Source organism: Mus pahari, chromosome 8 (genome assembly GCF_900095145.1).
Source record: "Mus pahari chromosome 8, PAHARI_EIJ_v1.1, whole genome shotgun sequence".
NCBI classification, from domain to species: Eukaryota; Metazoa; Chordata; class Mammalia; order Rodentia; family Muridae; genus Mus; species Mus pahari.
Window position 1 is genome coordinate 80420626 of NC_034597.1, and position 12147 is coordinate 80432772.

Below are 12147 nucleotides of genomic sequence, written 5' to 3' on the forward strand. Positions count from 1 at the left end.
TTTAATGGTTATTTTATTTATTGTCATTCCAAATATTATCCTGTTTCCTAGTTTTTCTTCCACAACCCCCTTATCTCCTCCCCCCTCCTCCTGTCTATATGAGGGTGCTCCCCCACCCATACACCCACTCCTCTTCAATTCAATGCAAACACTGACTCCAAACTGTCTACTTTACAATACGTTAGTACAAACAGTACATGGGTTAGTTAGTTTCTATTGCTGTGAAGCAATACCACACCACAGCCCCAGCGACTTTTATAAAGAAAGCATTTAATTAGGGCTAGTTTCCAGTTCAGAGACTTGGTCCATTGTTGTCATGGCAGAAAACACAGAAGCAAGCAGGAAGACAAGGTATTGGACAGGTAGCTTAGAGTTTTACATCCTGATTCACAGGCAGCAGGAAGCAAAAGACACTGGATCTGGCCTGATCATTTGAACCCCGGAAGCTCCTGCCTAGTGACACACTTTCTCTAACAAGGCCACACCTACTCCAAGAAGGTCACACTTCCTAATACCACTATCTAAACATTTAAATATAAATCTATGGAGGTCATTTTTGTTCAAACCACCACAGTACAATTATATGAATTATTTAAGCAGATTATCGTGAGCTACATTAGCAAACATAATAATACTTAAAGATTTTTTTCTTTGTTTTGTTTTGTTTTCCTATATACCAAAAAGATCCCAGCATAAATCAGGGAGGGAAGAAGACATATGTGTGTGCCCTTTAGTGTAGAGAAATAGGAGAGAGAGAGGGGAATCTTCTTAAGGTAAGGTAGGGAATTGTCACTTAAGGCTTAAAATAGTCTCTGTAAACATCTCAATTTGTCTCCACAGCCTCAAGGAAAGGCAAAGGCTGCAGGTTCACGTTCTCCACTGAGATTCCAGGAATGGGGGAGACAGCCAGCCACTCTTTTCTGCATGTGAGGAAAGAGGGCAGCAGGGCTCAGAAGGCAGAGAGTCCCTTATGTGGGTTAAAGGTCAGCATTTCCAGCAGCAGAAACTGTCCAGATTCCTTCATCTCCATCACCAGTGATGGTACTGACTGGATCCCTACTGGGGCAAAGGCTCCTCGGGGTACAGGTACCTACTTCTCAAGGCCAGTCATCTTCTGGAGGTAAACCGAGGAGATCAAAGATTTTGCCTAAGTGGTTCAGATTCAGTTTCCACAGAAGAGATACTTCTGACAAAAAAAATTTCTACAAAGATACTGTCAACACTTCCCATGTCTGCAGGCATATCATGTGCAGACTGCAGAAGAACTTAAGGAGCCCAGTACCAGAGTGTAACAACCACAGGGATCTTGTAGCTATAGATTTGGGCCAGGCCAAAGTCAGCCAGATTGACTCTCCCATTACTTGTCACTAAAATGTTCCCTGGCTTCAGGTCTCAGTGAACAATACAATTTTCATGAAGAAAATCTAGGCCTCTTAGAAACTGACACATCAGATCCTTATGGTCTCAACTGGCAAGCCTGGTGGGGGTGCTTTGTCCAGGCATGTCCCTAGGTTCTGATCCATATGTTCGAACACTAGGGTGATATTGATGTCTTGATCAGTTCTGGAAGTAGCACAGACATTAGCCTTCCACCTAGCCAAGAGCTGTGGAGGTGGCCTATTATCTGGATTTGGGAGCAGGTTCCTATGGAGTCATACACCTGGGATCTGTCTGGGTAGCTGGATGCTTTAGGGCAGTCCTTAGACACAGGCAGCGAACTAGAGAGGAGCCCTTACCATGTAACCAGTAGGCAGGAAGGTGTGTAGAAAACCAGAGGGCTATACTTAAAGATATTTGAAACTGCTTTTAAATATTTTTTTACTTTAAATTATTTAAATTTGACAAGTATTTTATATTCTACCTGTTTTTCCTTTTAACTTGTATGCTCAAAAATATGTCTGATACTTGAAATTTTAAATTATAATTTCTGTAATTAATTATACATAATATAGCATGTATTCATTTTAACAATTTTTTTTTTCACCCAGTCCTTCTTTTCTTTCTATTGCTATGATAAAACATCTGGATCCCAGAGACCTAGGGTAAAATCAAATGCTACTGGTCTAATAAAATAACAATAATATGACTCCTTATGATATTCTGATATCATAGGTCTGATACTCATAGATCAGTGCCTTATTCAACCAACATCAAAGAAGCATCCCCCTGCATCAAAGGAGAATTAATGCAGGGAGCTACTGCTACACACTATATAAAAGGTGAGACCTGGGAATACAAAGCACTAAATGGGATATTGCCATCAAATTCCTCCACTCCCATCTGATGGAACCATGTGGAAGGAGGTAGAAAGAGTGTAAGACACAGAGAAGATGGGGGGCACTAGGAGAACAAGAGCCTCTTAATCAACTAAACAAAGCACTTTTGAACTCAAGCAAGATCCTACACAGGTCTGCACCAGATCCCCTGTCTGTCTATAGCTTAGAGGGTAGTCGTTTCAGGGAATTCCTGAATATGTAACTGAATGGGTCTCTGGTACTTTTGACTCCTCTTGGGGATCTTTTTTAACCTGTTGGCTTGCCTTGTCTAACTTCAATATTAGGGTTTTTGTTTTATCTTATATTTTATTTTGTTCTGGGTTGATATCCTTTAGAAGCTTGTTCTCTCTCTCTCTCTCTCTCTCTCTCTCTCTCTCTCTCTCTCTCTCTCTCTCGTTTTTTTTTTGTTTTGTTTTTAACTATATATTTTCCTTATTTACATTTCAAATGTTATCCCCTTTCCTAGTTTCACCTCGGAAAGCTCCCATCCCTGCCCCCCTCCCCCTGCTCACCAACCCACCCACTCCTGCTTCCTGGCTCTGGCATTCCCCTATACTAAGGCATAGAACCATAGAAACTTCACAGGACCAAGGGCCTCTCCTCTCATTGATGACTGCCTAGGCCATCCCCTGCTACATATGCAACTAGAGCCATAAGTCCATGTGTTTTCTTTGGTTGGTGGTTTAGTCCCAGCTTATTCTCTTTTAATGAGAGACAGAAAAGGAGTATGTAGATCCAGACAGGAGGGGAGTTGGAGACAAGCTGGCATTGGTAGAAGGAGGGGAAATAAAATCAGTGTTTTTTAGAAATAAAGAAAAAAATCACAATCAAAAGAACTTTTGGAGGAAAGGACTTATTTTAACTTACAGCTTTTAGCCTAGCATGAAGGGACATCAAGGACAGAATTTGAGGCAAGAAGTGAAGCAGAAGCCACCAAGAAACACTGCTTACCAGCGTGTTTTGAATGGCTTCCAAACCCTGATTTCTTGTACGACCGATGACCAGTTTTCAAGGATGGCATTTACCACCATGTACTGGAATCATTCACATAAATCATTAATCCAGGAAATACTCCATAGACTTGCCTACAGGTCAATCTGATGGAGGCATTTTTCTAATTGCATTCACTCATCCAAGATGATCCTGATTTATGTGAAATAAATAAAAAATTAACTAGGGAAATCTCTTCTCAACAAGATCAAGCCCATCTTACTATATTGGGAACATTTTTTTTTTTAGATTCAAATATAATTGTAATTGTAACTTATTTTAGATAAATATGTTCTATATTTGATTCAGGGCTTACAGTTCAGGAAGCTCACAATCACATGTAACTCCAGTTCTAGGGAGTCTTTATAGTCTTATGCCTTCTACTGATCTGTGTGAGCAAATACTCACAAAGAAACAGCCCAAGCAACTTCTGTTGTTGTTGCTGTTGTTTTTTTTTTTTTTTGTTTTGGGGTTTTTTATTGTTATTTTATTTATTTACATTTCACATGTTATCCCCCTTCTCAGTTTCCCCTCCACAAGCCACTATCACCTCCTCCATCCCCCTGACTCTATGAGGGTGCTCACCCACCCACTCCTGCTGCAGTACCCTAGCATTCCACTATCCTGGGTCATGAAGCCTCTGCAGGTCCAAAGGGCTTCCTCCTTATAGCAATTCTCTGCTACATATCTGGGTGGAGCAATGGGTACTGCCTGTGTACTCCTTGGTTGGTGGTTTAGTCCCTGGGAGCTTTGGGGGTGGGGCATTTGGTTGGTTGATATTGTTGTTCTTCCTATGAGGTTGGAAACCCCTTCAGTTTCTACAGTCCTTGCCCTAACTTCTCCATGGAGGTCCACACACTCAGTCCAATGTGTAGCTGCGAGCATCTTTATTGGTCTGACTTTTGCAGAGCCTCTCAGAGGACAGCTATACCAGGCTCCTGTCAGTAAATGGTTCTTGGCATCAGCAATAGTGTCTGGGTTTGGTGTCAGCAGATGGGATGGATCCCTAGGTGGGGCAGTTTCTGGATGGCCTTTCCTTCAGTTTTTGCTCCACTCTTTGTCCCTGTAAGGAAAAAATTTGACAGGAAAAATTCTAGATTAATATTTTTGAGATGTGTGGGTGGTCCCACACCACAACTAGGGGCTGTGGCTATTCACTGGTTATGGTCTCTATAGGTTCTATCTCCTCTTGCAAAATTACAGGATGATAATTTCCTTCTTGAATAGCTAATTCTCTTAATTTAAAAAAATATTTTCATATGTTTTATTCAACTAGTAAGAATAATTAACAAATTATGGTTAGTATGTAATATAATGACTATAGATTTTATAACTGTAAATCTTAATCATAATTTATATTTAATGAAGTTTTCAAATACTCTGTGTAAAAGGTATAAATACATCATGCTAAAATACAATTGTAGCAAAGGAAGCAATAACTGTGGATTTGTTCTGAGTCACAGAATTTAGAAATAGAAAAGTTCAGAATTAAACCCAGATGGGATAGAAAGTGAACCAGTAATTCTATGGAAGTAGTTATTAAATATTTTCCCCACAGTATAGCAAAGTAAATTATGTGAGTAAACACGGAGTTGTATGTATTTGAAGAAAGGAACATTAAAATAAAGGAAATGCATAAGTTATATAAACAGGAATGGTTAGCAATACATTATTGCATAGAAGAAAGGTTTAAATTCTCAGATTATATTTCTTAAGAAAGCTGATATTTCTTGTATAGTTTTTCACAATTTTAAGAAATAAAATAATTAAGCATTCTGAAAAACTGGTAAACATATTGTAAGCATAATTGCCACATGATAAAATTGTTGAAGATTCAATGGGTGGTTATGTTGCTAGTAGGAAGCCAAAGGTTTTCTTGGTTATTCATGTTTCCCTTCTGGGAAAATTGTGGCTCACCATAATGCTGACAGTGAATATTGGTAGTAAGAAGCAAAGGGTGTGATAAAAGTTTAGAGAGTCAAAATATGGAAAATTTCTTTCTGTACATTGTAAAAATTGAAAACAAGCAATGCTGGTATGATAATTAGCATCGAGGCCACGGATAACCATTTAACTCTGTTTTACATAATTCTGATTTTTTTCTTTTCATCTATACTTGATTACCTAATGCTGTTCATATTAAGAGCAAGAGCAAATCCTTTCCATTTTCATGTGCATATCCAAGAATGGTACTGCAGAGGATAATAGAAAGGCTCACTGGAATTTTCCACTTTAACTTAAAATTCAATTTAAAAAAAGCTATAGTGAGTAGGACAGAGATAAAATTGCTAGATACAGCCTGTGAACTGTTTATGATAGTAATTAAAATTTCTAATCATTATGACATAATCAAGAGTTTGTTTCAGAGGTTATGATGAAAATGAATATAATTGAGAAAAGGGAAGAAAAGTAATAAAGATGACTAAGACAAAATATCAGTAAATTAGAAGAATTTAAACACAGTTTAAAAAAACTGTTCAAAACAGTTTTTTGTAACATTTGTACAAAATATCTCAATATGTTGAGGCATCAGAAGTTTAGAAATTTTATTTGCTCTCTCTCTCTGTCTCTCTCTTTGTCTCTCTCTCTCTATCTCTCTCTCTCTCACACACACACATACACACACACGTACAGAGACACACACACATACACACTGAGACACATACACACTGAGACACGTACAGACACACACACACTGTGTGAGTGTCTGTATGTGTGTGTGTGTGTGTGTGTGTGAGAGAGAGAGAGAGAGAGAGAGAGAGAGAGAGAGAGAGAGAGAGAGAGAGAGAGACTGTCTGTCTATGTGTTTGTGTGGTTGTATTTTACCTTTTTTTTGTATCCATGAAAATGATTTCTTTGACTAAATGCTGTGTTGGAAAATTGTTCATCAAACTGGTTAATCCAAATATTAAGAACATGAAAGAAAAGACTGACTTTGAAAATGCAGTTAAAACCATGTAAACTTTAGATCTGAGGTAAGCCCATACATAAACCCGTGAAATTTGTGGTTTGTTGGAATAGCAAAGGAAAGAGAAGGCAATATATAAAGAAATAATGAAAAGGTTATTCATTTTAAAATACCTAGTAGTGTGACTGGCCCAAGTTTTATCATCATTGTGGCCTGCAAAGTTCCTAGGGAAAATGAATAATTCATTTTGTCCCACATAATAATAGAAAAAAAATATGTTCAACTTAAACCCATTATTCTAATAGTAAATTAATGGATATTCAACCTCAAAAGATCGCATGTCGATTTAAAAATAAGTATACAAACCTAGAAATCTTATATTCTCTAAGAACAGAAACTTGACATTTCTCTGAGAAAAAGTCAAGGCATAAATTCACTCCATGTCTCTGTTAATAGAGATGATATAGTATAAAGAAAAGACATGGCTCTTAGCATCCGTGCTGTTCTGCTGTTCTGTTGTCTTTTTCTATATGCCGTACATCAGTGGATACTAGCCCGGTGACACAGGAGATACTTCTTCTTCCTTTCACTTTTACTGTCCCCTTAGCATTTCATTTCTATTATATACGTATCTAACTTTATCAAATTCAAGATCACACACACACACACACACACACACACACACACACACACACAGAGTTATATAGGCATTTCAAGTCCAAGCATTTTATGTCAGTTTTTATTGAACATATCTCTTTGTCAATTGTCAGTTCCACCAAGCTTAGGTCCTTATCTTGTTGGGAATAAAAAAGTCTCCTGGTGATTTTCTTCCTTTCCTCAGTAAAACTTAAAAGATTTTCTTCAGATTGACAGAAACAAGCAAGCAAATAAAAACCTGTAGAAAAGAAAGTATGTGTTAAATGATATTTCCAATCCCTTAGGATATACTTTAAACAGTTCACTCCTATGAAATATACAATAAAAAATATAATTTTAGAGTAATAAAACCAACACAGTGTTATGTATATCATGCGTAGTTTCTCTTTGTCTGTATTTTCAGTGATTTCATAAGGTATATTATATTAATTTCAAGTTTGTTTATTTTTGTAAATAATCATTTGAAATATTTTAATTGAAACAAAGGCTTATAAATCTTTAACACAGTTTGAATTAAGAATGGGTTCTAGATAATTAATGGCCCATATGCATTGCCTATGAGGATTTATACAGATTATCTATACTTGTCAACCAAACCAAATCATGATGCATGTGTTTTGTTAAAACTCTATTTTGGAGTAATTCTTGTTGAGACAAAAAGGTGAACTCTTCATTTTAATTTAAGGTACACTTAATGGCTATCAAACCGAGCTTATCTTTAAAGATTAAATTCATCTAATTGATGGGAGCGCTGCTTCTTACATTCACCACAGTATGATTCAATTTACTAGTGAAGGCAGGATGCCTTTATGAAGAATTTCACAGCAGGGTTGAAGTCTTATTCCCAAACAGTTAGTATCTATTTTTATACCTGAGTGGGAGCGTACAAAAAAAAAAACCCAATATTTAAAAAGAACTAAAAAATATAGAAAATAAGGGTGGATAAAGGTACTGTTATACATACAACATTCAAGAAGTAAAGGAACTGAATTTGAAAAATATTAATGATTCAAATCGACTTATGTTTTGATTTAAAACATTTGACTTAAAATATCTTTTAATTTATGTAATAGATTGCAAGAGATATTCTAATAGATACACACTGATGACATTTTAAACTAGAATTAAAGTTGTTTCTCTAGGATTAATGTTTACAGTGTTGGTTAGTTTTGTCAAATTTTCATAAACTAGAATCATATAAAAAGAGAAAAATGTCTCTTTAGCTGAGACAATGTCTCCATAGATTAGCCTGAAGGCAAACCTGTGGTGTGTTTTCTTGGTCAATGTTTGATATGAGTGGACCTATCACACTGTGGGTAGCACAACCCCTTCCAGAAAGGATAGTACAGGGTTGTGTAAAACAAACAAACAAAAAAAACAAATTCTCTCTGTTAGGGTTTCCATTGCTGTAAATGGTTACCAAGACTGGTGAAGGCTCTATGCCCCAGTGTAGGGGAATGCCATTACAGGAAAGTGGGAGTAGATAGGTTAGCAAACAGAGGGAAGGGGAATGGGATAGAGGAGTTTTTGGAGGAGAAATGAGGAAAGGAGATAAAATTTGAAATGTAAATAAAGAAAATGTCTACTAAAATAAAGAAAGAAAAAAAGAATTATGAAGACCAAGGGAATTCATAGAAAGCACAATATTTACTTCAGGCTGGCTTACCGTTTCAGAGGTTCTGTCCATTATCATTATGGTGGGAAGCATGGCAGCATCCAGGCAGACATGGTGCTGGAGAAGAAGATGAAAGTTCTGTACCCTGATCCAAAGGCAGAGAGAAGGAGAATATCTTCTGCAGACAGTCAGGAGGAGGGTGACTTTCATACTTGGTGGAACTTAAGTATAGGCCTCAAAGCCCACCACCACAATTACTCACTTCCTTCAACAAGGCCACATCTACCCCAACAAGGCCACACCTCCTAACTGTGTCACTTCCCATGAGCCAAGCATATCCATTCCACCACAATAAGCAAGCCAATAGAAACAAAGGAGTGGCATTGCTTTGTGGCTTCGGGTTCAGTTTTGGATTCTAAACCAGGATTACACAAATATAACATTTTCTTGATAAGTTATACTTGGCCAGAGCCTGTATCACAGCGATGTATATTTCCTGAAAAGAGGGCTTGTCTGGCTGTGAACAAAACTCCTGGGAAAACCATACCTGTCTGCAGATATTGATAGAGGGACCAAAAGTTTTTAGTGCTGTGGACAGGCAGGAATTTTGTAGGCTTGGAGGCAAGTTATTTTATCTTGACCAAGGCTTGTGGGGAAAGAGATAAAAAGATTAAGCAGAGCTTTGATCCATACCAGAATAGTTGGAAGATCTTGGGGAAAGACTCCACAGAGCAACAACAAACAAAAGTTATTGCCAATTCCATACCTCAATGGGCCAAGTATCAGAGAAAGAGAGAGAGAGAGAGAGAGAGAGAGAGAGAGGAGAGAGAGAGATTTTAATCATCAAAGCTGGAGGGACACAGAATGATCTAACCCCTTTTATAACAAACACAAAGGTAGAGGATTTGTCATTTGCTCTCTCTGTTAGGTTTCAGTCTTGATGTGGTCTACTTTTTTCTTACTATGTTTTCTCACTATCTCATTGGAAGTAGACTATCCCTTTCTTTTGAAATCGTAACACTTATTCTGTGCCATTATATGCTGGTAGTGTATAATTTACATTTTGGTTTTTCAGATAGTTACAGCTAAGAAATTACTTTGATTCTCAGAAAAAAAAAATTCAGCCTTGTAAACAGTGTTGATTCTGAGACTGTGGGTAATATTGAAGTTGGACTAAATGCATTTTGTATTTTTGATATGGCCAGGAGCTTACATGTACTAGGGAGGGAAATGTGATGGTATGAATGAAAATTTGTACATAGGTTCTGGAGTTTGAATATATGCCCTTCAATTACTGGAAATCTTTTGAGAGTTTTTAGAGGTATGTACTTGGATGTAGACTTTGACAGTTTAATGATTCTTTCCATTTTAGCTCCTTCTCAGTTTTCTGTTTGCCATTCAAGATATGAGCCCTCAGCTTTCATCTTTCAATTTTAATTGACACGTTTGTCTGTTGCAGTGTCTCCATGCAGTGATGGTTCTAAGTGCTTACCTCTCTAGAATTGTGAGCGCCAAGTAAGTCTTCCTCACATAATTTGATTCAGTCCTGATGTTTACCACAGCAATAGAAAATTAAATTGTACACTATTTTTTCTTTATACAGAATCAAAATGAAGTCACTAGAGAAATGCAGAAAGATATCTAGCATTTAAGTGAGATTAAAAACAGTTTTGTTAACCCTTGGTGAAGCAACATTTTTCTTTTATTTTACTTTATTAAAAGACTGAGTTTATTTCACATGTATAATTTTGTCTCACTGTCATTGCCACATCTGTCTACCACTATGACTATGTCCTATTCTAACATTCCATACATACTTAAAACCAATTAAAGGGTGGAGTTCCATCCTTGAAAACTAAACAGGCATTTTATACAACACATTCTTGGCAATTGAACATGGGCAATATTTATCAAACACAGTGAGGAAAGTTCTTACTTTGCATTATAAAAAGGACAGTCAGATATCAACTATCACAGAAATGAAGACAAGAATATTTCAAACTGCTTAAACCATTTTCTTTTCCTTTTTTTACAATTTTTTATTAGATATTTTCTTCATTTACATTTCAAATGCTATCCCGAAAGTCCCTTACACCCTTCCCCCGCCCTGCTCCCCTATCTACCCACTTCCACTTCTTAGCCCTGGAATTCGCCTATACTGGGGCATATAAAGTTTGTAAGACCAAGGGGTCTCTTTTCCCAATGATGGCCGACTAGGCCATCTTCTGCTACATATGCAGCTAGAGACTCGAGCTCAGGGGGTACTACTTAGTTCATATTGTTGTTCCACCTACAGGGTTGCATCCCCCTTCAGCTCCTTGGGTACTTTCTCTAGCTCCTCCATTGGGGGCCCTGTGTTCCATCCAATAGTTATTTGTCCCAGGATAATTTGACTTTGTATTTCATCTTTATATTCCACTGTAAGAAGTATGCAAGGAAAATAGAAAGTGATATGGAAAATATTGACAGTGATGTGAACAAACAAAAATAGAGTGCTTTCATTTGACACATAAAATTTGTAATTTAATGTAAAGAAAACTGAAACTATCTTCAAACTCAATGTTACCACTTGAGTTACAATGATCTTTCATTGACTTAGCCAGCCCACATATTTTAAACAAAAGCTTTTATCCAAAATTAAACACTTATTATGTTAAAAATAACAAATCCCACTAAGCTGAGCAGTGGTGACACATTCCTTTAATCCCAGCAATTGGGAGGCAGAGGCAGGCAGATTTCTGACTTTGAGTCCAGCCTGCTCTACAGAAAGAGTTCCAGGACAGTCAGGGCTATACAGAGAAACCCTGTCTCAGAAAACCAAAAATAAATAAATAAATAAATAAATTAATTAATTAAAAATAAATCCCACTAAGGTGGGATGATTTGAAAGATCAAGGCAACTCTGCAAATACAGAAAAACTGAATCAAAACAAGCAGTGACAATTATTTGCAATAATAAACTATAAGAGTAATTACAGCAAATATACTTTTTCTCTTATTTTGGAAATACTGAGTGTTTTGTGAAGTATAAATATTATGAAATATAAAATGTTCCTAAGATTTTCTCATAATATATCATTTAATGCTCTACTTTAACCTAGACATGTAAATAATAAGCAATACAGATAATTTGTTTTGTTCCACAACACGCTTTGAATCGAACACAAGGCTTTGTAAATATTTCATTGATTGCTATTAACATTGTATGTGCATGATTTTACCATGAAAACAAGTTTGAAATTTGTCTTTAGAACAACTTTAATTTGCAAAGGAATATTCATAGAAGATTTAATAGAGTAAGATTCAACAAGCAAACCCATGTTGAATAATTCCATGCCTTATTTCATGCCTATAATCTATGCATCAGGGACGTTAGTTGAAGATTCTGAACACTGTTTTGACGTTAAAGAACAACAGATTCAACGACAATACATTAATCTGCTTCTATGTCTGCTTCTTTGTTGTTTGTCTACGTTTAAAATGACTAAATGATCTTTAACTTGTGAAATTACTGAATACAGGTTTTTCTTATATTTGAAAAGAATATTTTTCATCTTGAATGCACATTATTACTGATATTGTAGTCACATTCAATTCTGTATACAGGAACCATTACATAAACAATTAATTTTCAATTTAAAATGAAATTTAAATTTAATTAATTTAATTTAAATTTAAATTTAATTGTTTTTAAATACTTA

General features: G+C 36.4%; 1 pseudogene; it reads right to left on the reverse strand.

Annotated features, from left to right (window-relative positions):
- Positions 1-823: 823 nt before the first annotated feature.
- LOC110325137 lies at positions 824-3297 on the reverse strand (annotated as a pseudogene).
- Between the last annotated feature and the right edge of the window lie 8850 nt (positions 3298-12147).